This window comes from Garra rufa, chromosome 25, assembly GCF_049309525.1.
Source record: "Garra rufa chromosome 25, GarRuf1.0, whole genome shotgun sequence".
NCBI classification, from domain to species: Eukaryota; Metazoa; Chordata; class Actinopteri; order Cypriniformes; family Cyprinidae; genus Garra; species Garra rufa.
In genome coordinates, this window is record NC_133385.1 from 28881915 (window position 1) to 28896229 (window position 14315).

The following is a 14315-nucleotide window of genomic DNA, read 5'->3' on the forward strand; positions in this document are numbered from 1 at the left end:
CAACACAACACAAAAAAACAACACAACACAAAACAAAAAAACTAAACAAAGCACACAAAATGAAAAACAATACAACAAAAACAACACAACACAAAACAAAAAAAAAAACTAAACAAAGCACACAAAATGAAAAACAATACAAAAAACACCACAAAACAAAACAAAAAAACTAAACAAACACACAAAATGAAAAACAAGCAAAAAATGACATAATAAAAAACACAACACAAAAAAACAACAACACAAAACAAAAAAAACTAAACAAAGCACACAAAATGAAAAACAATACAAAAAAACAACACAAAACAAAACAAAAAAACAAACAAAACACACAAAATGAAAAACAAGCAAAAACAACACAACACAAAACAAAAATACTAAACAAAGCACACAAAATGAAAAAACAATACAAAAAACCAACACAAAACAAAACTAAAAAAACTAAACAAAACACACAAAATGAAAAACAAGCAAAAACAACACAACACAAAAAAACAACACAACACAAAACAAAAAAACTAAACAAAGCACACAAAATGAAAAACAATACAACAAAAACAACACAACACAAAACAAAACAAAAAAACTAAACAAAGCACACAAAATGAAAAACAATACAACAAAAACAACACAACACAAAACAAAAAAAAAACTAAACAAAGCACACAAAATGAAAAACAATACAAAAAACACCACAAAACAAAACAAAAAAACTAAACAAACACACAAAATGAAAAACAAGCAAAAAATGACATAATAAAAAACACAACACAAAAAAACAACAACACAAAACAAAAAAAACTAAACAAAGCACACAAAATGAAAAACAATACAAAAAAACAACACAAAACAAAACAAAAAAACAAACAAAACACACAAAATGAAAAACAAGCAAAAACAACACAACACAAAACAAAAATACTAAACAAAGCACACAAAATGAAAAAACAATACAAAAAACCAACACAAAACAAAACTAAAAAAACTAAACAAAACACACAAAATGAAAAACAAGCAAAAAAACGACATAATAAAAAACACAAAACAAAAAACTAAACAAAACACACAAAATGAAAAACAAACAAAAATTAAACTACAAAAAACAACACAAAACAAAAAACTAAACAAAACACAAAATGAAAAACAAGCAAAAACAACACAAAACAAAAAACTAAAAAAAGCACACAAAATGAAAAACAAGCAAAAACAACACAACACAAAACAAAAAAACTAAACAAAGCACACAAAATGAAAAACAATACAAAAAACCAACACAAAACAAAACTAAAAAACTAAACAAAACACACAAAATGAAAAACAAGCAAAAACAACACAACACAAAACAAAAAAACTAAAAAAAGCACACAAAATGAAAAACAAGCAAAAACAACACAACACAAAACAAAAAACTAAACAAAGCACACAAAATGAAAAACAAGCAAAAAATGACATAATAAAAAACACAACACAAAAAAACAACACAACACAAAACAAAAAACTAAACAAAACACACAAAATGAAAAACAAACAAAAATTAAACTACAAAAAACAACACAAAACAAAAAACTAAACAAAACACAAAATGAAAAACAAGCAAAAACAACACAAAACAAAAAACTAAAAAAAGCACACAAAATGAAAAACAAGCAAAAACAACACAACACAAAAAACTAAACAAAGCACACAAAATGAAAAACAAGCAAAAACAACACAACACAAAAAACTAAACAAAGCACACAAAATGAAAAACAAGCAAAAAAATGACATAATAAAAAACACAACACAAAAAAAGCAACACAACACAAAAAAAACAACACAACACAAAACAAAAAAACTAAACAAAGCACACAAAATGAAAAACAATACAACAAAAACAACACAACACAAAACAAAAAAAACTAAACAAAACACACAAAATGAAAAACAATACAAAAAACACCACAAAACAACAAAAAAAACTAAACAAACACACAAAATGAAAAACAAGCAAAAAATGACATAATAAAAAACACAACACAAAAAAACAACAACACAAAACAAAAAAACTAAACAAAGCACACAAAATGAAAAACAATACAAAAAAACAATACAAAAAAAAAAAACACACAAAATGAAAAACAAGCAAAAACAACACAACACAAAACAAAAAAACTAAACAAAGCACACAAAATGAAAAACAATACAAAAAACCAACACAAAACAAAACTAAAAAAACTAAACAAAACACACAAAATGAAAAACAAGCAAAAAATGACATAATAAAAAACACAACACAAAAAAACAACACAACACAACACAAAACAAAAAAACTAAACAAAGCACACAAAATGAAAAACAATACAAAAAAACAATACAAAACAAAAAAAAAAAAAAAAAAAAACACACAAAATGAAAAACAAGCAAAAACAACACAACACAAAACAAAAAAACTAAACAAAGCACACAAAATGAAAAACAATACAAAAAACACCACAAAAAACAAAAAAACTAAACAAACACACAAAATGAAAAACAAGCAAAAAATGACATAATAAAAAACACAACACAAAAAAACAACACAACACAACACAAAACAAAAAACTAAACAAAAGCACACAAAATGAAAAACAATACAAAAAACCAACACAAAACAAAACAAAAAACTAAACAAAGCACACAAAATGAAAAACAATACAAAAAACACCACAAAAAAACAAAAAAACTAAACAAACACACAAAATGAAAAACAAGCAAAAAATGACATAAAAAACACAACACAAAAAAACAACAACACAAAACAAAAAACTAAACTAAAACACACAAAATGAAAAACAAACAAAAAATAAACAAAATAAACACAATACAAAAAAACAACACAAAACAAAAAACTAAACAAAATGAAAAACAAGCAAAAAAACGACACAAATAACAAACAAAAACAGTACAACACAAATCAAAACTATATAAAAAAACAAGCAAAAAATACACAAATAACAAAACAAATAAATTCAACACAAAACTAAACTAAATAAAAACAAAATGAATAACAAGCAAAAAAGGCACATAATAAAAAACACAACACAACATTAAAAACAATCAAAAAAGAAACAACATAACTAGACAAAAAAACACAAAAACAACACAAAACAAAACTAAATAAAAAACAAAACACAAAATAAAAAACAAGCAAAAAAGGCACATAATAAAAAACACAAAATTAAAAACAAGCAAAAAAGACACAAATAACGAAACAAAAAACAAACAAAAACAACACAAAACAAAACAACATAAAAAATAAAACACAAAATGAAAAAGAAGCTAAAAAGGCACATAAAAAACACAAAATGAAAAACAAACAAAAAAGACAAATAACAAAACTAAATAAAAAACAAAACTCAAAATGAAAAGCAAAAAAACAACACAAATATCTAAACTAAATAAAAAACAGAACAAAAAATACATAACTAAAATAAAAATAAAAAACAACTAAAAAACGAAACATAATAAAAAACACAACACAAAAAACAACACAAAATAAAAACCTAAACACAAAATAAAAAACAAGCAAATAAGGCACATAGTAAAAAACACAACACAAAATGGAAAAACAAGCGAAAAAGACACAAAACTAAATAAAAAACAAAACACACAAAATGAAAAACAAGCAAAAAAGGCACATCATAAAAAACACAACACCACACACACAAAATGGGAAAACAAGCAAAAAAAGACACAAAAAACAAAGCAAATCTAAAATAACACAACAAATAAACACTAACAAAAATGTAAAAACTAAACTAAACAAAAAACACAAAACTAAATATAAACCGCAAACACATAAGAAAGCAACAAAAAAAACACTAAAACTTAACAAAACCAAACACAACATGAAACAAATAATAAACATAAAAACAACACAAAACAAATCATAAAACACAACATCAAAACTGAACACAACAAAACAAAGCAAATGTTAAACACAAACTAAGAAATAAATTAAGTAAAAAATACCTTAACTACGTACTTAGATTTAAATTAATCATTGGTATGAACTTATTGTGTACATACATGTTTTTACATGTGCTTATATTTTTAAAAATACCCGCATCTGTAATTAATTTCTGTAATTACATTTATATTTATACTGTTGACCCATCCCTTAAACATTAACCCACCCTTACACCTACGCATACTACCAAACGTGTCTCTATCCTTACCCATATCCCACCTGAATATCAGAAAATGTGTTTTGCCATACAATATGAACACAGCAAGTACATTGTACATAGTACATAGTAGTTAAGGCCACCTAATATGAAGTGTGACCAAAAATAATAGGGAAAAAAAAAAAAAAAAAAGGTAAATTATTTCATAGAAAATACATTTTAAGATAGAATTAAAGAAATCTGTAACACTTTACAATAAGGTGTCATTTGTTAACATTAGTTAATATATTAACTTACACGAACGATCAATGAACAATACATTTAATACCCATCTGTTAATGTTAGTTAATAAAAATACAGTCATTCATAGTTAGTTCATGTCGAAATTAAGTATTGTTTATTCTTAGTTTATGTTAACTAATGAACCTTATTGTAAAGTGTTACCAAGAACACTATACCATTAGGTATGTTGCTTCTATAATTATTTTTAATTTAGATTTTAGTCACATAGTGGCAGATGGTCCGTTTGTTCAAATATATTTAAGCAGTTTATGATTTTCAAGCAGCGTCTTCATGCTTTGTGTGCGTGTGACAGTAGTTTATATTAGTGTAATGGATCTACAGCACGTTTCGCAGGGCATTCTGGCCTATTCAAATTTGAGAACAGAACAAGAGTCGTCAGACAACACGTTTAAGGTGGATTAAGGCGGTACTAAGTTGGAAACGCTTTCTCACAGGGAAGGGCGAGTGATTCTTCCTTTGACTGAATGAGAATCCACCTGCCCTGGCCTCGGGAAATCTCTATAAAATATCTGACTTTCTTTCTCAAAGTGACTCACGTGTAGCACTGCAGTTCAGTACTTACTCTATACTGTCATCGTAAGTGTTTGCCACCCTATTGATACAAAACACTCAATCAATATTTCTGTGTTCAGTCAACCAACAACAGTTACACTAGGATCACACTGTCACACATTCAAATAGACAGGGACACTTTGAATGTTTACTTGACAAAGCGCCGGAAAGTTTAAAGTTCACCATCTGAAGGTTACTCTGAAGTTGTATAAAGTTATCTATTGTTTTATAGGACACACTACTGTTCAAAGCCGGTAAAATTTAAAACATGCAAAAAAAGACACAATAAAAAACACAGCAAAAAACAACACAAATAACAAACAAAAACAGCATAACACAAACTAAAAACTAAATAAACAAAACACAAAATGAAAAATGACAATAAAAACACAACACAAAATTTAAAAACAAGCAAAAAAGACACAACACAAAACCAAACTAAATAAAAAATACAACACACACAAAAAAAGACAAATAACAAAACACAAAAAAATAAATAAAAACAAAACAAACTAAACACAAAATGAAAAACAAGCAAAAATTACACTAAACAAAAACACAACACAAAACAAGACAACAAGACAATAAAAATAAAAAAAGGACACAAAACTAAACTAAATAAAAAATAATAAAAAAAATAAACAAGCAAAAAGGCACATAAATAGAAACACAACACAAAACAAGCAAAAAAGACAAATAACAAAGCAAAAAAACAGCTCAAAAAACAACAGCAAACAAAAACACAGTACAAAACAAAAAACTAAACAACATTAAAAACAAGCAAAAACAGCATAACACAAACTAAAAACTAAATTAAAAACAAAAAACACAAAATGAAAAACAGGCAAAAAATGACCATAAAACACAACTCAAAATTTAAAAACAAGCAAAAAAGACACAACACAAAACCAAACTAAATAAAAAATACAACACACAAAATAAAAAAACAAAAATGACAAATAACAAAACACAAAAAAATAAATAAAAACAAAACAAACTAAACACAAAATGAAAAACAAGGAAAAATTACACTAAACAAAAACACAACACAAAACAAGACAAGACAATAAAAATAAAAAAGACAGAAACAACACAAAACTTAACTAAATAAAAAAATAAAAAAAAATAAAAAACAAGCAAAAAGGCACATAAATAGAAACACAACACAAAACAAGCAAAAAAGACAAATAACAAAGCAAAAAAACAGCACAAAAAACAACAGCAAACAAAAACACAGTACAAAACAAAAAACTAAACAACATTAAAAACAAGCAAAAACAGCATAACACAAACTAAAAACTAAATAAAACAAAAACACAAAATGAAAAACAGGCAAAAAAGACCATAAAACACAACTCAAAATGTAAAAACAAGCAAAAAAAGACAACACAAAACCAAACTAAATAAAAAATACAACACACAAAATAAAAAACAAGCAAAAAATTAAGCAACACAAAAAGCAAACAATAAACAAAATACACAAAATGAAGAACAAACAAAAATGACAAATAACAAAACACAAAAAATAAATAAAAACAAAATAAACTAAATACAAAATGAAAAACAAGCAAAAAAAATTACACTAAACAAAAACACAACACAAAACAAGACACAAAATGGAAGACAAGCAAAAAAGACACAAAAACAACACAAAACTAAACTAAATAAAAAAAAAACACAACATAAAAAACAAGCAAAAAGACATAAGAAACACAACGCAAAACAAGCAAAAAAAGACAAATAACAAAGCAAAACAAAAACAGCACAAAAAAGAACAGAACACAAAAACACAGTACAAAACAAAAACTAAACAACATTAAAAACAAGCAAAAAAAGACATAATAAAAACACAACAATAAACAACACAAAATTAAAAACAAGCAAAAAATGACAATAAAAACATAACACAAAATGTAAAAACAAGCAAAAATTACACTAAACAAAAACCCAACACAAAACAAGACACAAAATGAAGAACAAGCAAAAAAATAAACTAAAAAAAAACAAAAAAAACAAGCAAAAACACACATAATAAGAAACACAACACAACACAACACAACACAACACAAAACAAGCAAATAGACAAATAACAAAGCAAAACAAAAACAGCACAAACACAGTAAACAATAAACTAAACAACATTAAAAACAAGCAAAAAAGTAGACAACACAAAAAAACAAACAAAAAGCAACACACAGCACAGAACAAAACACAAAATAAAAAAACAAACAAAAAAGACAAATAACAAAACACAAAAACAAACACAAAATGAAAAACAAGCAAAAATTACACTAAACAAAAACTCAACACAAAATGAAAAACAAACAAAAAAAGACAAAACACAACAAACAGCCAGTATATTTTTGTTGTTTTTCAGCATTAAATTGATTAAAAGTGATTCTAAAGACATTTATAACATTACAGATTTTGTGACTTTTTACTGTCTGGTTGCTATGTTGTAAAGTCATTGTTAAAGTATTGTCAGGGTGTACTAGCTGGTGGTTGGGTGTTGCAGTTGCTGGTTGTCAGGCATCTCTAATGGTTTGCACAGTGTGTTTGCTTTGTCAAGCTAACATAACAAAACAAACATGGAGATATTTAAAGGTCAGCCAGGTTAGAAATGGATGATTAGTAAATAAAAGCAAATAAAAAGCTTGAAATTGGCTATTAATAAGTTTGCTACACAGAATAGTACTGTGTTTTTAACCCTGGGGTTTTAAAAAACAAGAAAACAAAACAATCACAGGTTTGTTTCACTGAGGACATTGCATAGACCTCACTCATGGGTTATCAAATATAATTTAATCTTAAAAATATTTGATCCCCTGCTGATTTTGTACATTTGCCCACTGACAAAGAAATGATCAGTCTATAATTTTAATAGTAGGTTTATTTTAACAGTGAGAGACTGAATAACAACACAAAATTTAAAAAAGTGTGTGAAATAAGTATTTGATCCCCTATCAATCAGCAAGATTTCTGGCTCCCAGGTGTCTTTTATACAGGTCACGAGCTGAGATTAGAGGCACTCTCTTAAAGGAATTGCTCATAATCTCAATTTGTTACCTGTATAAAAGACACCCGTCCACAGAAGCAATCAAACAGATTCCAAACTCTCCACCATGGCAAAGACCAAAGAGCTGTCCAAGGATGTCAGGGACAAGATTGTAGACCTACACAAGGCTGGAATGAGCTACAAGACCATCGCCAAGCAGCTTGGTGAGAAGGTGACAACAGTTGGTGCAATTATTCGCAAATGGAAGTAACACAAAATAACTCAGTCTCCCTCAGTCCATGCAAGATCTCACCTCATAGAGTTTCAAAGATCATAAGAACGGTGTGGAATCAGCCCAGAACTACACGGGTGGATCTTGTCAATGATCTCAAGGCAACTGGGACCATAGTCACCAAAAAACAATTGGTAACACACTACGCCGTAAAGGACTGAAAGTTTGCCAATAAACATCTGAATGATTCAGAAGAGAACTAGGTGAAAGTGCTGTGGTCAGATGAGACCAAAATCGGGTTTTTTGGCATCAACTCAACTCGCCGTGTTTGGAGGAGGAGGAATGCTGCCTATGACCCCAAGAAACCATCCCCACCATAAAACATGGAGGTGAAAACATTATGCTTTGGGGGTGTTTTTCTGCTAAGGGGACAGGACAACTGCACTGCATCAAAAGGACGATAGACGGGGCCATGTACTGTTAAATCTTTGGTGAGAACCTCTTTCCCACAGTCAGGGCATTGAAAATGGGTCGTAGATGGGTATTCCAGCATGACAATGACCCAAAACACACGGCCAAGGCAACAAAGGAGTGACTGTTACGTACGCTGCTACGTACGTAAGCTGCGTGAAGTTTGTGTGTGTCAGTCTGTTGTGTGTGTGTTCCAGATTCTCATTGGTCCACCAGCTTGTCACTCTTCCACCTGGATGATGACGCCCGGGTTACGTTATCCAGTCATCTCACGCCAGCCGGTTTAAAGTCCCGTTACTATCACGTGCGCTGCAGCTGTTGCTCATTTGTGTCATTCCTCCTGTTACGCTTGTACGCTCTGTTGTTACTGGTATTGAGGTCTAGTGTTTTTTTTAGTATCTTGTGTTTGTTTTTCATATGTCCTGAAAAGTCTTTTGTACAACAGTGTTGGTACAGTGTACAGTCTAACGATTACTGTTCCGCCTTTGCTGTTCTCCACTGTACGCTAGGTTGGGAAGGCGTGAGCAGGTAAGTAGGTCGCGCGACATACATTGTACAACACGTAGGACATTCTGAATGTATTAGATACATTAGTTAGGAGAGAGTGCCACCCGTTGTATGTTTTGTTTTGTTAGTTAGAGTAGTTTAGTCAGGGCGTTGTTACGCCGAAGACTCTTTTTTTTCTATATTTTCTTTTGGATAGTTAGCTTAGATTATAAAAACTAGCTAGCTGTGTTTTTGTTTTGTTTATTTCTTTTATTTGGCACCTCTCGTGCTCCCTCCTTCCCACCTCCTTTCTTTTGCTTTGTCGGTGTTTGAAGGTTTGCTTTGCAATTACTGTAAATATTGTAAATACTTTGATACCATTGGTTTTCTCTGAGCACTGTGCACAATAAATGGTTACTAAAATCGAGAGTTATTTGCCTGCCAGCATTCTTGCATACTCACACACACACACACACACACATATGAATGTTATTTTCCCCTTTACCCCTAGTCCTATAAGGTCTAAAATAATAATTATTTCCATTATAAAACCAAGGGGCGTAACATTTTATGGGGGCTCGTCCGGGATCCAAACAATTGGTTACCTGGTTATTAATTTTGTGTGTGTGTTTATGCCTTTGTGTTGGTTTGCGCTGTAACAAAGAGAAATCGTATGTGTACAGTACTATCGGATATATTCAAAGTGGCACGAAAGAAAACATGAATACCTTTGATTTACAGTCATTTATTGATAATCCAACATTAGACAAATTTGACAGGTGTAGGAAGGGTGATTTATTGAAAATCGCTGACCATTATGGGATCTCTGTGGTGAGGCACGCATTAAAGAAAACAATTAAAAGTGTTCTTTATCAAAGGCTGGTTGAACTAAATGTGCTGGTGTTGCCAGATGCGGATGATGGTGAGGCCGCCCAGTCGGCTGGTGATACGCGCCCAAGTAGCCCTGTTGTGTCGGAAAAGGCACTGAGCGAGACTGCCGAGGTGGAGGTGGAGTCCGACGCCAAGGCCGCCTTGCCGCCCTTTTACCCTTTTTCTCCGCCTTCCAGCGGGTCTGAGAGCGACATGCGGCTTAAGGCCCGGCTCGCCCGTATGCAGATGGAAGCGCAGGAGCGGGCTCAGACGCGTCAGGCCGAGATGGAGCTGCACCTCAAGGTCCGCACGTTAGAGATTGAAGCTGAAAAACAGGTAAAATTGCGACAAATTGAGCTGGAGGCAATGAAGGTTACCTCTGGCACAATTGCGCAACCTAGTCCTGTTCCTCATGTAAATGTGACAAGCGATAGTTTAGAAGCTGCTTTTGATATTAGTAAACATATCCCTCTAGTACCTCACTTCAGAGAAACCGATGTGGACACTTACTTTATCGCTTTTGAGCGTGTAGCGTCCGCACTCTGTTGGCCGAAAGAGGTATGGCCTCTTTTATTGCATTGTAAGCTTATTGGGAAAGCCCAAGAGGTTTGTTCGGCGCTATCGTTGGAGGAAAGTTTGCAATATGAGTCTGTAAAGAATGCTGTTCTTCGTGCTTATGAATTGGTACCTGAAGCATACAGGCAGCGTTTTCGAAATCATAAAAAATTAGCGCAACAAACGTTCGTTGAATTCACTAGGGAAAAAGGAATTCTTTTTGATAAATGGCTAACGGCCAGTAAGGTGCACGATTTTGATTCCCTAAAAGATTTGGTGCTTCTAGAGGACTTTAAAGGTTGTTTACCTGAAAGGGTGGTTACATATTTAAACGAACAAAAAGTCACAACTCTGTCACAAGCTGCTGTTCTTGCAGACGAATTTGTTTTAACGCACAAGAGTGTGTTCGTTTCGGCTCGCACTGACAAAGCACCGGTTGGGATTTCGTCACAGAGCACGAACCCCCGTGTTAAAACTGGCCCATCACCCCCTAAAGAATTGAGGGAATGTTTCTATTGCCATAAAATAGGTCACGTAGTTTCCGATTGTTTGATTCTAAAACGAAAACAGCAACAACAACAGCCGAAGCCAGTGGGTTTCATGAAAACTGTGTCCGTGCATTCTGATAATATGCAGAGAGCTGATGAGGTTGACGAAAATTTTAAACCATTTGTAATGAAAGGGTTGCTGTCATTAAATGGTAGGCCTGAAGACCAAAAAGAGGTCCAGATCTTAAGGGACACTGGTGCAAGCCAGTCCTTCGTTATATCTGACGTCATTCCATTATCAGAACAAACATCTTGTGGTTCCAGTGTGTTAATTCAGGGTATTGAGATGGGCATAGTAAAAGTACCGCTACATCACGTACACTTACAGTGTGAACTGCTCACAGGATTTGTTAAAGTCGGGGTACGTTCCTCGTTTCCTGTTAAAGGAGTGACTTTCATCCTTGGTAATGACTTAGCTGGAGGAAAGGTAGCACCAGTGGTAGAGGTTGTGGACAAGCCCGATTGTTTTGTTGGTGCAGATGACATTGCTGGTCAGTATCCGGATGTTTTTGCAGCTAGCGTTGTGACTCGCACACAAGCGCAAAGAATAGGCGAGGACATTACTTTAAACGATTCATTTATATTGCCACTCTTTGCACATGAAAGCGTTGTGCCTGAGCCACAGGTTGTAAATGATAAAATGTCTGGTATGGTGCTGCAAGATGCGGAAATGTTGACTGTACCTGTCACTCGTAAAGTGATGATCGCTGCGCAGCGCAGCGATTCCTCCTTGGTAAACAGCTTCTCCGCAGCTGAACGTCCAAAGTCTGTAAAAGACAACAAAGTTGAGTATGTTTTAGAAGATGGACTACTCTTACGTAAGTGGAGGCCTGTTGCAGGTATGAGAAATGATTGGGATCTTACCTGTCAAATTGTTCTGCCTTCAGCTTACGGACAGCAAGTGCTAAGTTTGGCTCATGATCATTGTTTATCTGGTCATCTCGGAATTACAAAAACGTATAATCGAATTTTGAGGCATTTTTTTTGGCCTGGTCTGAAAAAAGATGTATGTCATTATTGTCGCACTTGTCATGTTTGTCAAGTAACAGGAAAGCCAAATCAGAAGATCCCACCTGCCCCGTTAGTTCCGATCCCAGTAATTGGTGAGCCGTTTGAGCATGTAATTTTAGATTGTGTCGGTCCTTTACCCAAGACAAAATCAGGAAATCAGTTTTTGTTAACAATTATGTGCTTGGCAACTCGATTTCCAGAAGCAATTCCGTTGAGGAACATTACTTCTTCTGCTATTGTGAAGTCGCTGATTAAATTCTTCTCTACATTTGGACTACCCAAAATTGTGCAGACAGACCAAGGGACGAATTTTCTCTCTAAACTGTTCGCACAAGTGGTAAAAACTTTGGGGATTACTCACAGAGTCTCCAGTCCACACCATCCAGAAAGCCAAGGCTCGATCGAACGCTTTCACCAAACGCTAAAATCAATGTTGCGTAAATACTGCCTAAGCTCCGGTAAGGACTGGGATGAAGGGGTCCCCTTAGTTTTATTTGGCATTCGTGAAACAGTTCAAGAATCGCTTGGTTTTAGTCCAGCAGACTTAGTGTTTGGGCATACCGTGCGTGGTCCTCTCAAGATGTTAAAAGAAGGAATGTTGGATGAAGGGAAATCCTCAAAAGATAATATACTAGATTATGTTAGCCGTTTCAGAGAACGATTACACACTGCCTGTACGTTTGCAAAAGAGTCATTGGCCAAAGCTCAGAAAAGCATGAAGAAACGCTTTGATAAAAGAGCTGTCTCCCGTATAATTAAACCTGGGGACCAGGTTTTGGTACTTCTGCCCATTCTTGGTTCTGCTCTGTCAGCCCGTTTTGCTGGTCCGTATGTGGTATCTAAAAAACTGAGCGACACCGATTTTGTAATACATACCCCTGATCGTAAGCGGAAATTTCGAACCTGTCATGTTAATATGTTAAAGCTGTATTGTTGTAGAGAATCACCTGAGAGGGTTGCAGAGGAGATGGTTAATTCGGAAACTGGCTCTGTGTCGATTCCTGCTGCGGTTGTTTCCAGCACCACTATCGAGAATTGCGATTTATTATCGCCTTTTGCTGGTGAATCACTTACAGATGATGGTATTTCAATTGGTAATGCTCAGATGAGTCCTAGGCTTTAGTCCTAGGCAAATACTACGGACTCTGCCGTTTTTTCTTACTAATTTAACACAGACACAGAGACAGGACATCGTTGAAATAATTAATGATTTCCTCATGTTGTTTAATGATATTCCCACTCAAACGAATGTCTTACAACATGACATTAAAATCACTGCTGCGTCTCCGATTAAGTAACACGCCTATCGCGTAAATAGTACAAAACGATCTGTAATGAAAGCAGAAGTTGAGTACTTACTAGAAAATGGACTTGCTGAACCTAGTTTCAGCCCATGGAGCTCTCCGTGTCTCCTCGTCCCAAAACCAGACGGTACATTTAGTTTCTGTAACGACTATAGAAAGGTAAATTCTGTTACAGTCCCAGACAGTTATCCTCTGCCTAGGAAGGAGGACTGTATTGACAGTTTGGGCTCGGCAAAATTTGTAACTAAATTGGATTTACTGAAAGGGTATTGGCAAGTCCCACTCACCCCTCGTGCTGCTGAAATATCTGCGTTCGTAACTCCGGATAATTTCCTGCAATATAAGGTTATGGCCTTTCAACATTTCAACGTCTTGTCAATACCGTATTATCAGGAGTACCAAATTGTAACGCTTACCTTGATGACCTGGTGATTTATTCCTCTGATTGGCAGGAACATTTGACTTTGCTTAGAGCAGTGTTTAAACGGTTAGCGGATGCATCCTTAACTGTTAATCTTGCAAAATGTGAGTTTGGAAAGGCTACCATTACATACCTGGGAAAGACAGTCGGTCAAGGTCAAGTTCGGCCTGTTGGTGCCAAAGTCTCCGCTATCGCTGATTTTCCTGTGCCCTCCACACAACGAGAATTACGTCGTTTTCTAGAACGTCGTCTAGAAATTTCTCAACCATTGTACATCCTCTTACCAGCCTCTTAAGTCCTGCCGTTGATTTTGTGTGGTCTGAGTCTTGCCAGCATGCCTTTGACAGTGTAAAGAATTTGTTAATCAGCGAACCTGTCCTGAAAGCCCCGAATTTTTCTTGTCCATTTAAATTAGAAGTGGA